The 14414-nt window shown below is 38.3% G+C and overlaps 1 long non-coding RNA gene across 1 annotated transcript in view; it reads left to right on the forward strand.

Annotated features, from left to right (window-relative positions):
• The window catches only part of LOC135106700 (uncharacterized), a 159551-nt gene that overhangs the window by 57781 nt on the left and 87356 nt on the right, over positions 1-14414 (forward strand). The window contains exon 3 of the long non-coding RNA XR_010271436.1: positions 4927-4971. This is a non-coding gene — a long non-coding RNA (uncharacterized LOC135106700). The remainder of the gene's footprint in view (positions 1-4926; positions 4972-14414) is intronic.

A 14414-nucleotide genomic window follows, 5' to 3' on the forward strand; every position in this document is an offset into this window, starting at 1 on the left:
CCTCACACACTATTTCAGCAGCGTAACAGTAAACGCGTATTTCTCGTGCCACCTTGATATCGCACACGCAGGTCCAGAGAGCACAGAATCAAGGCACTTGTTGGACAGTGCAGGAGTCAAGAGTGTACCCGTTGTCGTGCTTGTAACGATTGTCTTGTTTTCAAAGGATTTTAGAACATATTTCATTGTGCCCAACAGTGGAGGGGAATCCCTTATAGAAAGACGATGGGAGGTGATAAATCAGCGTTCGTGCATCACTTCAGTTCGAGGCGCCGTGACAATGCCTGGCTATTAATCATACGTCAGGCAGCGTCATCCTCGGCCGTCATTTATCATGTCATTTTCAAAATTAGTTTGTTCCCTAGAAACTGTGAAGCCGAAAATCTCTCAAATAATAATTTTTTGATTGCTAGTAATTTTTTTACTCGAGTGCGTCCTCAGTGCAAAGGAAGTTTTTCGCTTTTGGCGTGTAAGTAGCTATTATAACCTTTACATTGGATGTACTTAAGTGGGTGGCGCTGCGGGAGGTGGAGTGCCCTTGCCTCACATTCAAGCCCACGACCCATCTAGAAAAGGGAATCTTATAGAAAATCCTAGAGAGAGTAAACTGGTTGTTTTAATTTGCTTAGGAAGCGAAGTTAGCCACGCGGCAAAGCAAGGCGCATTTTAACATTTGATTCTTGAGTATTGAGAACTATTACTTTCCTCACCATCATCATCATTAGACATAAAATAATAAGGAAACTGCACGAGGCACTTAAAATTTTCTATCTGCCATCATTGTCCATAACTTCATTCAATCTTCCGAAACGACACCATCGTCCGACACCAGCGACTCCACTCAGTACAAAGGTCTTCTCTATTCAAGTCTGTTCTAAATCACGCCAGCAAAATTTCATGTCTCATCTCTCCATCTAGTTGTCTAGCTGCCTTGTTTCCTTTTAACATTCTCAAGTTGTCGTATAATTACATATTGCCATTGTTTTATCTATTAAAATACTGATTCGCAAGCAGATCCCAAGAATTTTTAAACAAAATACGGAATAATGAACAAAGAGGAGGTGCGTGACGTTCTCCCTCACTTGCCTCACCCTGGTCCAATTAACCTAACGCGGCACTCACTCTTGGGATAATCCTCTCTAAGGCGTGAAGGCACGTGGACGCCTCTCTCACAGGAATGACCTCTTATCACTCTTACCATAATCATGTCACGCTGCATTTTCTAGATTTATATTGCGCTCAAGGGTCAGGCATCTTTAGTGGGTCTTTTTTTTCTTCTTCTTTTATCACTTTTCTTTCCCCCTGTCACAATCCTTGCATAAAATAGGATCACCAGCTTCCTTAAGTTTTTGTTGCCTTTCGTCAGCCTTTCGTCAGCAGCTTCTGAAAGAAAGTGAGCTTGAATCTTGTGCCTTGAAAATCACAGCATTGTCAGGTGTGTGTGTGTTGTGTTTTTCCTCCATTTTCTTCCACTGTCTTGTAATACTCAATCTTAAACGTAAAAAGATACATAGTTGTTATACCTGTTTTTCTTGTTTTCTCTTAATTTTCTCTCTTGTTTTTTTTTTTTTTTTTTTTTTTCGTCTCTTGTCTCAGGTCTGCTGTAAATCAGGTTTTCCAGTTATGAGGAGCATTGGATGAGATGGAGAAGAGATTTTTAAACATGAATGAACGTAAAGGAAAGAGAGGCCACGAAAGCATAAAAAGTTACGAGGATAATAATAATGATAGTACCAATAATAATGATAATAATAATAATAATAATAATAATAATAATAATAATAATAATAATAATAATAATAATAATCCATTGTTTCAGTATTTCGTTACCTATATCTTTGTCCTCCCCATCATCATCCATCTTAGGTCATGCTTGATATCCACAGTTCTGTCTCTTTCAGTTTTATATTTTCTTGGTGTTTTACTTTATTTGCCAGAAGATCTAACCTCTAGTCTAAATAGTATTTGGCCTTACTCTTCTCAAATTCACGTGCGCATTTTTCTTCCTCCTTTTCTCTTTGCTTTATTTGCCTTCTTTGATCTCTTCCAAATTTACATTGCCTTATTTATTATATTTTTTTCACGTGCATATATATATATATATATTTTTTTTTCATAAACATCTGTTCCTCCTTTCCAATACCCTGCCTTCCGATCCCTGTCTTTTTTTTTTTTTCCTCTTCCTTTTCCTTCTCCTTCTTCTGCTCTTCCTCCTGTTCTTGTTCCTTGCTTTCACATTCCTCCTCCTCCTCCTCCTCCTCCTCCTCCTCCTCTTCACTAATTAGGACCTCCAGCCGCTCATAGGGGCCTTTGCTACCTTGTCTTGTAATTAATGATAAGCCAAAGACCTAATCCTTTTATCCTCGCTACTAGGCCAGCTATCCTATCTTATGCTCCCTCCCATCCTTTCACCTTCCCCCTCCATCCTCCTTCACCCACCTCATTCTCTTGCTTCTCCTCCTCTTTCTTCTCCTTTTCTTATTTCTTTTATCTTCTGTTTTCCATCCTTCCTTGCTTTCATGTACGCTTTTTTTTTCTTTTTCTCCACTTCTCCGTTCATAATGCATGTTCTTTTTTTCCCTTCTCCTCGCTACTCTCTCTGTATTCCTCTCCATGCTTCGTATTTCCTGTGTAAACTCTGTATTCTTTTATAATTTATTTTTGTATTTTTTTTTTTCAGGGTATCCACTTTACTACACTTTCCTCACTTTTTCTTTTCTTTTTGTTTTGGTCCACAACTTTTTTTCTACCCTCTCTTCATGTTTCCTTTTTTTCCTCATCTTTCTTTTTCCTTAAGCATTATTTTCCAATTTTTCTTCGCTGTGCACTTTTTTTTATATAACATCTTGTTCATGTCTTTTCATATTTTTTTCTCAATTTTTCCTCTGCTATCGTCTAAACTCAATTCTTACTTTTTCCCCTTACACAGCAACACCATTAGTATCTCTCTCTCTCTCTCTCTCTCTCTCTCTCTCTCTCTCTCTCTCTCTCTCTCTCTCTCTCTCTCTCTCTCTCTCTCTCTCTCTCTCTCTCTCTCTCTCTCTCTCTCTCTCTCTCTCTCTCTCTCTCTCTCGTGTTTCAAGTATCCAATTTTTTCCTTGTCTTTCTAACCACATTTCTTTCTTTATACGGCATCTTTTGTCTTTCTCCCCTTTTTCTTCTCAACCTTTTCTTTTTCCTTGTTTTCATGCTATATTCCTTTTTATTTTTTCTTTACATAACAACGCCTTTTTATCTATATTTATCTTTAGTTGCTGTTTTATATATATATATATATATATATATATATATATATATATATATATATATATATATATATATATATATATATATATATATATATATATATATATATATATATATATATATATATATATATATATATATATATAGTTCTCATATGCAACATCTAATTTTTTTTTTCAAGCATTCCTTTTTTTGTTTTCCTAGTTATTTTTCTCCCTTACGTACTATCATTCTCGCTTTTGTTTTTATTCTAGCTTTCTTCTTTATTTTACCATCTTATTTTCTTTCTTTTCTTTTTTTCTTTTTCTAACTTCTTTTTACACAGCGTTCCTTTTATTTCTCTGCACGATACCTCCGTTTCTCCTGTCATCACTCCTCCTCCTTCTTTATCTGCATACTCCTGCGTAACACTCCAACTGCCCCATTCTCCTAAACAGTTCCCATTCTTCCTCACCTTTACAAAATAGGAGGCAGAAGCTTGTGTTGGTATTGTGTTGTGACGACAGACGAAAGTGTTTCAGACTTGAGGTCCATTTCTTTTTTTTTTTTTTTCATGTATCGGTTATCATAATATTAAGAAACCAGTCAGTAGCTGGGTTTTGCGTGACCCTTAACCTTTGTATTGCTATGGTTGTCTTTTTTCTAACATTTAAAGTAGTGTAAAAATTGGCTCTCATGGACACAAAGAAATAGAGCATAAGAGGTTAATTTTGCGTTGTCTTGGCTGCAGAACTACCCAATAGGCTGTAGTGTCTAAGAGGATGTAGGTGGTTATGAGAAAAGTTGCGTGCAAATGAAATGGTTAACGACTGCATGAGAGATGTTCATTTCAATAACACTGGTGGATTTTAGTGCAAAACTGTATTCACTCAAAGATTAGGATTATTTGATCACACCTTCGTCTGTCATGGGGTCTATTGGAATTCCTCTGAAATCTTGCACCAGGTCGTTTAAGTAAGTGTGGGAAGACGTGAACACTAAGGAATAGATGAATAAATACATGATTTCCTTAAAAGATTATGATTTCTAAATGCAGTTAGCAAAGAAGCTATATTGATACTTCCTCTTATCCTGTGATGTATGTAGTGTCAGTATTATCATCACTGTGTGTGTGTGTGTGTTTATATATATATATATATATATATATATATATATATATATATATATATATATATATATATATATATATATATATATATATATATAAACACACACACACACACAGTGATGATAATACTGACACTACATACATCACAGGATAAGAGGAAGTATATATATATATATATATATATATATATATATATATATATATATATATATATATATATATATATATATATATATATATATATATATATATATATATATATATATATATATATATATATATATATATAAACACACACACACACACACTCTCTCTCTCTCTCTAAGTTACTAAGTTAATTTCTTATCGTATATTATCATGAATTTATTAGTGTATCAAATTACTGTGTTAAATTATGAAACTGAATTAGTGTCTTGAACTGTTTTAAATCAAATTACTGTAATTTCAGTTCCTGATGTAAATTACTGTGTAAAATTATCTTGTTCAACCACTGTGCTTTGAATTAATGTAAGGTAGATTACTAATGCAAATATTACTGGTATAAATAAGATTTTTTTTTCTGCTCTGTGCAGACTCGGAGGAAGCTGAGGATGGTGGATGACAACTCCCCTGTAAGAGTGAGTACAAGACCTGAGCATTATGTGAGTGTGCTTACTGGGAAAAATTAATAATGAGGGACTTGAGAAAAAAAAAATATTAATGTTTAGTAATGGAAGATTTTTATTTATTTTTTCTTTTTTCTATTGTCAGTCCATTTCACCGGTACGCAACACTTTCTTGGCCCTTGACGCAGGTACATTTTACTTTATCGGTCCATCTTACCGGTACATTTAACTTTCTAGGTTCACTTTGCTGGTACATTTGAGTGTCTTGGCACACCATGCTGGCCACTGGTGCGTTTTTAAGTTTGCGAGACGTATAAAACAAATTAATAACGCAATGAAAAATTTGTTACATTATTTATATGAAATAGTGATAAATATTGACATTAATTTTCAGTTTGATTTATGATATGAAAGAATTTTTCTTTCCTTTTGCGTGTTCAGGGGTCCAGTAAAGAGTAAAAGAAAATAAACTAAATTATAAAAAAGATCCTGTCAATATAATGCTTAAAAATTATTATTATAAGAGGAAATTTCAAATGAACAAAATAGAAAAATCTTTCTTTTATATGTTCAGGGATCTGGTCTTGAGTAAAATAATAAAATGTCTCTTGATATCACGCTTAAAAAAAAAGTAGATAATTATAGGATTAGATTTGAAAAGAATAAAATAGACAGGTTGAAGAAAGAGTCTTAAGCCGTAGGAAGAAACTTTGGCAATCCGTAATGAATTATTACTTTGAAAAACGCTGCAATCAAACAGCACTTGGAAAACCTGAATATTTTGCTATCAATTCTAATCCTTTGTAATTCCTTGTGAGATCAAAATAACGTGTATAATATTTTGGTATTCGCAGGAGGAGGAAAAGAATACCGTGGAGTCACAAATAACAATTACAAAATTAAAAACGAGAACAGCATCTTTATAATTTTTCTTTTCTTCTTCGAACCAAATTACTCCGAACATTCACCTCTTTCCTTTTCCTCGTTTCTTTCTCATCAGACTCGCTCATTTTTTCCTCCAACCTTCGATCTCTTACTCGCTGCCCTGCTTCCTCCAATACCCACCCTTCTCTCCCTCCCACCCTTCCTCCCTTCTCTCTAAACTTCCATGAAGCCGCACTTTATCCACTTAATGAGGAGTTATGGGGTAAATTAAGACATTCGGACACTCGTGAGGTGAATCTTGTGCGAGAGAGAGAGAGAGAGAGAGAGAGAGAGAGAGAGAGAGAGAGAGAGAGAGAGAGAGAGAGAGAGAGAGAGAGAGAGAGAGAGTATAAATTTTTAGACTCCTTGCAATGAAGCTATCAACTAATTAGTATTTTCTTTCCCTGTTTTTTTTTTCTTTATTTAGCAACGAAAGCTCAAAGGACTGACTCTCTCTCTCTCTCTCTCTCTCTCTCTCTCTCTCTCTCTCTCTCTCTCTCTCTCTCTCTCTCTCTCTCTCTCTCTCTCTCTCTCTCTCTCTCTCTCTCTCTCTCTCTCTCTCTCTCTCTCTGTATATGTGTGTGTGTGTGTGTTTGTGTTTGTGTGTGTCAGTGCAACTCACTCATCAAAACAGAAGCAAAGGAAGGAGTGAAGGAGCTCAACTTTCCTCTCGCAGAAACAAAACGAGTCCTTTGCACCAAGGAAGGTTTTTGTTTCACACACTAGGAGCTCATTACGTATTGTTGGCTTACCTCTTCTATTAAAAAAATATATATATATATATATATATATATATATATATATATATATATATATATATATATATATATATATATATATATATATATATATATATATATATATATATATATATATATATATATATATATATATATATATATATATATATATATATATATATATATATATATATATATATATATATATATATATATATATATATATATATATATATTATATTCAATAACGGTTTGGTATTAATGAGTTTACAAAATGGTGCCCATCTTACTATGGCAGACGATATTTTTTTTTCTGTAGTAAATGTAAATATATGTTTAATGGTAATATACTTTGTTCCCACAGCAATTTACTATTTTTGATCCGAAACTATATAACGATGTTGCCTAATACAACCTGTCAACTGACTTAAATAAAATTAGGGAATGACGAATTATAGGAGCAGCGTCAAGTTGGAAAATGCAAATCGTGGCAGAGCTCAGGTTTTTGTGTAGTCTGCCATGCCAGGCGCTCGGGATCCATCACTGGGACACTCAAGCCTGAACTGCCTCTAGCTATCACCAATTACTGATTTCATATAGTTCTCTATTTAGTTTATTTTGCGGTCACTTTATTACTTAGTTCTGAAAAATCTCTTCTCCAACGATTTTTTTTTTTTTTTTTTACTGGTTGAAATATTATATTCTAGATTTTTTTCTTTTAATGTATTTATTTCGTCAGATTTTTTTTATAATGTTTTTTATAATGTTTAAAACTGCAACATACCCAAGTTTTAAAGTGTCACACCGATTATCTTTGTCAATAATCATATAACTTTTCTTGTGTGTTCATTACACATTGGTACAGTGACGAGCGCACCCAACTACGAACCCGCGAGTCACATTTCGAATGCCGGCAGAAGCAGTCGGCACACAACTCACCTTCTGAGTAGCTGATAAATAAATACCCGAGGAAACCTGGAGAAAAATAAACTGAGAAGGCCCGGGCGTCACAGTGGCCGCGTGTCCCGGAATAAGGGATATCATGTAGTAGGATCAAAAGCCAATGACGTGAGGATAAGCGCCGAAGCCACGCGCAGTTGTAACGTATTCCCCAAACTTTACCACACCAATTATATTTATCTGAAGTTAAAATATTCCTAAATTCATAAATATACCAACCACAACAATGATATATAAACCTATTTTTTTAAACAAACGAATCGCAAAAATGATGAAGCTCAACCCATTTAAATCCCACATCCGTTTCCTTTCCTAATTTTTTTTTTTTTTCTCTCTCTCTACCCCTCACCACGTGCGGGCGTCGACAGGCCTCCACGTGCCGTAGCCCCCGGGCCGCCCTTCACTGGCTGAGTAGCGGAGTTCTGGGGCGTACCCTAAGAGCACTCGGGAAGCGGTCGAGCACCATCCCCTGCCCTCTCCTTCCCTTCCTTCCTGCTAGCTACGGAATAACTATTTTCGTCGGTTTTCTGGCATCTGTTTTGCTGCCTTTTTGTCTCTTTCTTCTTCATTTTACCGGGTCATCTCTCTCTCTCTCTCTCTCTCTCTCTCTCTCTCTCTCTCTCTCTCTCTCTCTCTCTCTCTCTCTCTCTCTCTCTCTCTCTCTCTCTCTCTTATATTGTATATTTCCCTTATTTTTTCAGTTTTCTTTTTTTTCTCGTGACTACAATTTTCTTATTTTTTCTCCAATTCTTACTTTTTTCTTTCTCCAAGAATTTGCTTCGTGTATTGCATCCTCGAAAGGTTTGTTATGAGTTCTGACAGCCATTGTTTTTTTTTGTTTTTTTATACGTTGTGTGTGTGTGTGTGTGTGTGTGTGTGTGTGTGTGTGTGTGTGTGTGTGTGTGTGTGTGTGTGTGTGTGTGTGTGTGTGTGTGTGTGTGTGTGTGTGTACGCCTGGAAAGAAGGGACGGGAAGACGCAAGGAAGAGAGGACGACCGGACTAAATTAAGTTAGGTCATGTCGAATTACTGCTGGGAAATCTTATTGGTGATGGCCGCGTAGTTATAAGAAATAGTTTCAGGGAAGATGCTCCAGATGAAGAAAGAGGGACGGGGAGAGAGAGAGAGAGAGAGAGAGAGAGAGAGAGAATGGACTGGTATAGATTCTCTCTCTCTCTCTCTCTCTCTCTCTCTCTCTCTCTCTCTCTCTCTCTCCCTCCCCGACTTCCAACAAGGAAATAATGGTTCATGTTGACACACACACACACACACACACACACACACACACACACACACACACACACACACACACACACACACACACACAAACACGGGCGCAAACACAGCCTGGCCACTTCAGGGATCAGGTGGTGCTCCGTGCACTTCTGCTGCTGTTCAATTCAGTGCTGTCACCCCTCCCCTTCAGCTCCTGACACCCCAAACAAGGCGCACACACACACACACACACACACACACACACACACACACACACACACACACACACACACACACACACACACTTACTCACTCACTCACTCACACTCACTCACTCACTCACTCACTCACTCACTCTCTCTCTCTCTCTCTCTCTCTCTCTCTCTCTCTCTCTCTCTCTCTCTCTCTCTCTCTCTCTCTCTCTCTCTCTCTCTCTCTCTCTCTCTCTCTCTCTCTCTCTCTCTCTCTCTCTGCTGTGTTCACCGTCCAGTCTCCGATGTTATATATCCAAAATGTCTGAATACACTCTCTCTCTCTCTCTCTCTCTCTCTCTCTCTCTCTCTCTCTCTCTCTCTCTCTCTCTCTCTCTCTCTCTCTCTCTCTCTCTCTCTCTCTCTCTCTCTCTCTCTCTCAATGCTGTGTTCACACACACACACACACACACACACACACACACACACACACACACACGATGTCTTTTTTATTTTACTGAATAACACCTGAACGTTATGGAGTGTATGGACACACACACACACACACACAGTTTTATCCTTTATTTCTATTGAACATCACACAGGGAGGATATGAACGCTCGACATTTTTTTTTTATCCTGTTGAATCCCACGTAGGATTTTCACATTTCTTTCTTTACATAAGAACATAAGAAATAAGTGAAGCTGCAAGAAGCGACCAGGCTTACACGTGGCAGTCCCTGTATGAAATATACCTACCTATTTCCATCTATTATCCCCATCCATAAACTTGTCTAATCTTCTCTTAAAGCTCTCTAGTGTCCTACACTAACAACATGATTACTGAGTCCGTTCCACTCATCTACCACTCTATTTGAGAACCAATTTTTTCTTATCTCCTTCCTAAACCTAGATTTCAGTTACATGTCAAACGGTGCCGGGGAGTAACAACAGAGGCCCGGGAATACATACACACACACCTATATATCTTTTTTGTATTCTTACGGCACAAAACAACAGAATACCTGCAGGGGGTGGACGTACAGAGAGTGCGAGCGGTAACAAATTTATACACGAGAGGGAGGGAGGAAGGAAGGAAGGAAAGAGGGCACGTTGGTTGGTTGCTTCTTGCTCTTGTGAAATTACAGATGGACGGATTTTTTTTTTATCTTTTCTTTCATATTTATTGGGCTGTTGAATGGAGAGAGAGAGAGAGAGAGAGAGAGAGAGAGAGAGAGAGAGAGAGAGAGAGAGAGAGAGAGAGAGAGAGAGAGAGAGAGAGAGAGAGAGAGAGAGACTGACTGACTGACTAAAAGGACATGACATTTTTTTGGTGAAAGGCAGTTGACAAGGACTTCATTATTTATTATTTATTTTATTATTTATTTAAAAAAAAAGCTAAGTTTGGTCTCAAGAACTTAAAGAAGCTACGCTGATATAATACAAAATCATACAAGGCAAAAGATACAAATAAATAAAAAATCCGAGAGACTAATTAACCGTAGCTTTTATCAGAGACCCTTTAATAACACTACAAAGCTACACCTGCCTATGATCTAGACCTTCAAACACTCAGTCACGCACAACACAACACATGCTAAACTAAGCGCCACACAAAGGTCCACAGACCCACTGCGTTACACCTGAGGCCGTGGGAGATCGCCCGGTGCCACGTGTTTATCGAGCAAGGCCAGGCACCCGCTTCAGTCCCCACCCCTCTTCCATGACCCTCTTTCAGCACACTCTCCGCCGTCCACCTTCGCCTCCGAACAATGGTTCTACACTTGCCGCGCTGTATACCACGCCCTCTCTCTTGTTGATGTCACATTGGCCTGATAGATAGATGCACGGAAAGATAAATACTTGTGCTTTGTAGTTAGATGGGTAGATAGAGAGAGAGAGAGAGAGAGAGAGAGAGAGAGAGAGAGAGAGAGAGAGAGAGAGAGAGAGAGAGAGAGAGAGAGAGAGAGAGAGGGGTGGGGGGAGGGTGGCTGGCTGTGTGACGGGGAAGATATGAATATGTAGCATCTCGTTAGTGGTGATGTGGGGAGGTGGAGAGACGAGGCGGATAACTTTGAGGACTAACAAGGAGATGGCCATTGTTTGAAATTAATGGCGAGGCGGCGTAACGCAGAACAGTGGTGCTGCCATAACAGTTTTGACAAGAGGAACGGTGTGGCGAGTGTTAATGGCCTGGTGACTTGTGGGTACTGGGTGAACAAGGAATGGTGACGTGTGCTGAATGGTACCTGAACGTGGAAAAGGAGGTGAAGTGTGTGTGTGTGTGTGGAGGAGGAAGGGTCTTTAATCAGTGTGAATGGGGAAGATCCTTCGCCTCTGCTATCCTACCATATAATTATATAGTGTAGCTTTATTACAAACAAACTTGTAAGGTCTAATGGATCTGTAGACTGTTTTTTTTTTCTTCCAACTCCTTTAATAAGAGAAAAAAATACGAATTAAACATGCACAAAATTTGTAACGAAAAAAAAACACTTCTAAATCGCTTTCAGTTTTTTTTGTCATGAGAAAAAAAAATTCTGTAATAAAATCCAGGTAACTGTTAACAATTACCTGGGCTTACCTGCTTAGATAAATACACGAAGTCGTAAGTAGCAATAAATTAGTAGATTATCTGGTAACTATCCGCTCACAAGATTCTAAAAACGGAATCAGTCGGGAATTACCTCGTCTCTCCAAGTGATTAGATTTTCTTGCAAAACAAATATTTTTACCTTCTCCCGGAGCTCCAATTGCTGTTCGACTAAATTCACTTTGCTAATATCAATCTTAATTTAGCGTCTTGGGAATCTGAATCGTAACACAGCCCGGTGACAAGGATGAAAATGGAAGACTTCGTGATTTCTCTAATTATAATCAAGTCCTTGGTCTTTTTTTTCATTCCAAGAGTTTACATAAATTTGGCAGCGTTTTAGAATACATTTTTCGCGCTACGCCAGTTAAAAATTGAATCAAGGACATTACTCTCTCTCTCTCTCTCTCTCTCTCTCTCTCTCTCTCTCTCTCTCTCTCTCTCTCTCTCTCTCTCTCTCTCTCTCTCTCAAGGACACTAATTTACATACATACCTCTATCTACACGTCCATAGAATTATCAACGGCAGAGGCCACGTGGTCCACTAAACGCTATCACGCCAGCATCTCCAGACACAGAGAGAGTTATTAATGTACACCTTTCAATTTATATATTCCTATTTCTGGGAGGAAGATCCGGAAGACTGTGTTCAATAAATGTTGTGTATCTGTGAATCGTATTACAGTGCACAGCTGAAATGTAGCCACTTGTGTTTGAGTGGCCGCTTTCAGCAGGATATTGCTTAGATATTTTAACGTCGAGCATGCTGGACATAATACATAACATTTTGAATTTAAAAGAATAGCCATGAGATTTATTAAGCATGCAGTCTGATCCTGCATAAGAGTATAAGAGGTTCGTTCGTTCATAAGTGAAAAAGTTCTTTGTTGCAAATTTTAGAAGTATCACCCAAGAAGAAATGTTTGTTTTACTTTAGCTATATTGACAAAGGTTACGTGTTTCATCGTTCTTGAAGCGGCTGTCTGTTATTTGTATACTAGACTTGAAGAACAAAACTGTTTATGATTTTCTTTTATTTTGTGCGAATTTAAATTTGCCTCTGATTTGGATTTTTTTTTTCTTTCATATATTTTTTGTGAGATGCGGCAATAACTTAGTAGACTTTCTCCACATTTTTCTTCCTCTTGACCTGCCTCTTTTAAACTAAAAGAAAAATAGCAACAAGGTATCTTTAGTTATTCTGTTTTGTGGTCAGCTGTTGGTTTCAGTTTGTAATGCTTTATAATGTACCGACATGAGAAAAGCATGAATGTGTTGAGGTCAGAGTGAATATTCTATATGGTATGTAAGACGCATGGAGATTTTTCACACAACTCCACTATTTGGTCCATACTTGTGAAGGGAATACTGCATCTAATGAAGACCATAATCCTACTGACTTAGTGATTGTTTTGTTTAACTTTGAGCAGGAGTTGTAGATTGCCTCTGAGGATTACGACTGAACCTTTTGACCCTTGCAGTACTCTTCATTTTTGCATCAACCTTTTCTTTCGAAAGTTTTCATACGTAGCAAATTATTCTCCCAGTATGACAATCGTAAACCTCTGCGTCATGCACTAGAGGGATAATATATACAATCTGAGTCAGGTGCTCAAAAGAAGGCAGGACTGATCTAAGGCTCTGCTGGTATCAAGCTATGAAATAATTTCCCAGATTCCATCCAATATCCTCATTTAGGGACCTGAACCCATAACAATGTCGTGAATTAATTAAGCTTCCTAAATTATGTGTTTCGTCTGATTGCTTTCACTCCACGTAGTAGTAGTAGTAATAGTAGTAGTAGTAGCAGTAACAGTATTGTGTGTGTGTGTGTGTGTGTGTGTGTGTGTGTGTGTGTGTGTGTGTGTGTGTGTGTGTGTGTGTGTGTGTGTATGTGTGTGTGTGTGTATTCAAACAGTGCACCTTATTACGCAAGCAGGAAAGAGAAACCAAGAATTGCGTTAGCTAGTTAGCATGTTAGTTATAGCCGTGATAACAATGGGGGAAGATAATTCGGTCCACCATTACGACAATTAGCGCGTATTAAGTGTGGTGGGAAGGCAGAAAAAATAACACATAATATTCCTTAGCATTATCCTGTCTTGATAATGCCTTAATTCAACTAGCAATTAAGAACGGAGGGCTCATGCAGGCAGTAGCGGATTATAGCGTGTGTGTGTGTGTGTGTGTGTGTGTGTGTGTGTGTGTGGCAGGTCTCTCTCTCTCTCTCTCTCTCTCTCTCTCTCTCTCTCTCTCTCTCTCTCTCTCTCTCTCTCTCTCTCTCTCTCTCTCTCTCTCCCTCCCTGACCTCCCCTTACCTTTTCCCTCTCCGCTCCCCTCACCCTCCCCCACGCACACCTAACAGGTATCCCGTGTCATCTACTGCGACTCTAGGGTAACGATACACGCACCGCCATACATATGCAAGGGGCGGACTGGCGTGGAGACGTGGCGTTAGTGTGGCGGGTGGGCTGCAGGACTCTTTGGCGGCAGCGTCAGGGCGTGAAGTGCTGTGGAGACTGGGGCTGTTAGTTGTGTTGGGTTAAGTTAGTTGGTCATGTGGGTGGACTGGTTAGTGTAGGTTCAGGTGACGATAGCTGGAGGTATGCTTGGAAATGTAAGGTGTTTGAGAGTTATTGGTGGTGGAAGTTGTGTGGTTGTGTGTGTAGGTAAATATTGTGGATTTTGTGGGTAGTGAGAAGGAGAAGGATGTATGGGTGTGTGTAGGTGTGTGATGCGGATGTTTGTTCTTCCTCCGCCTCCTTTTCCTCGTACTCCTTTTGTTCTCCTTCCTTTTCGTCTTTTCGTCTTCTCTTGTTGCTGTTGTTGTTGG

This window comes from Scylla paramamosain, chromosome 14 (genome assembly GCF_035594125.1).
Source record: "Scylla paramamosain isolate STU-SP2022 chromosome 14, ASM3559412v1, whole genome shotgun sequence".
Classification (NCBI taxonomy): domain Eukaryota; kingdom Metazoa; phylum Arthropoda; class Malacostraca; order Decapoda; family Portunidae; genus Scylla; species Scylla paramamosain.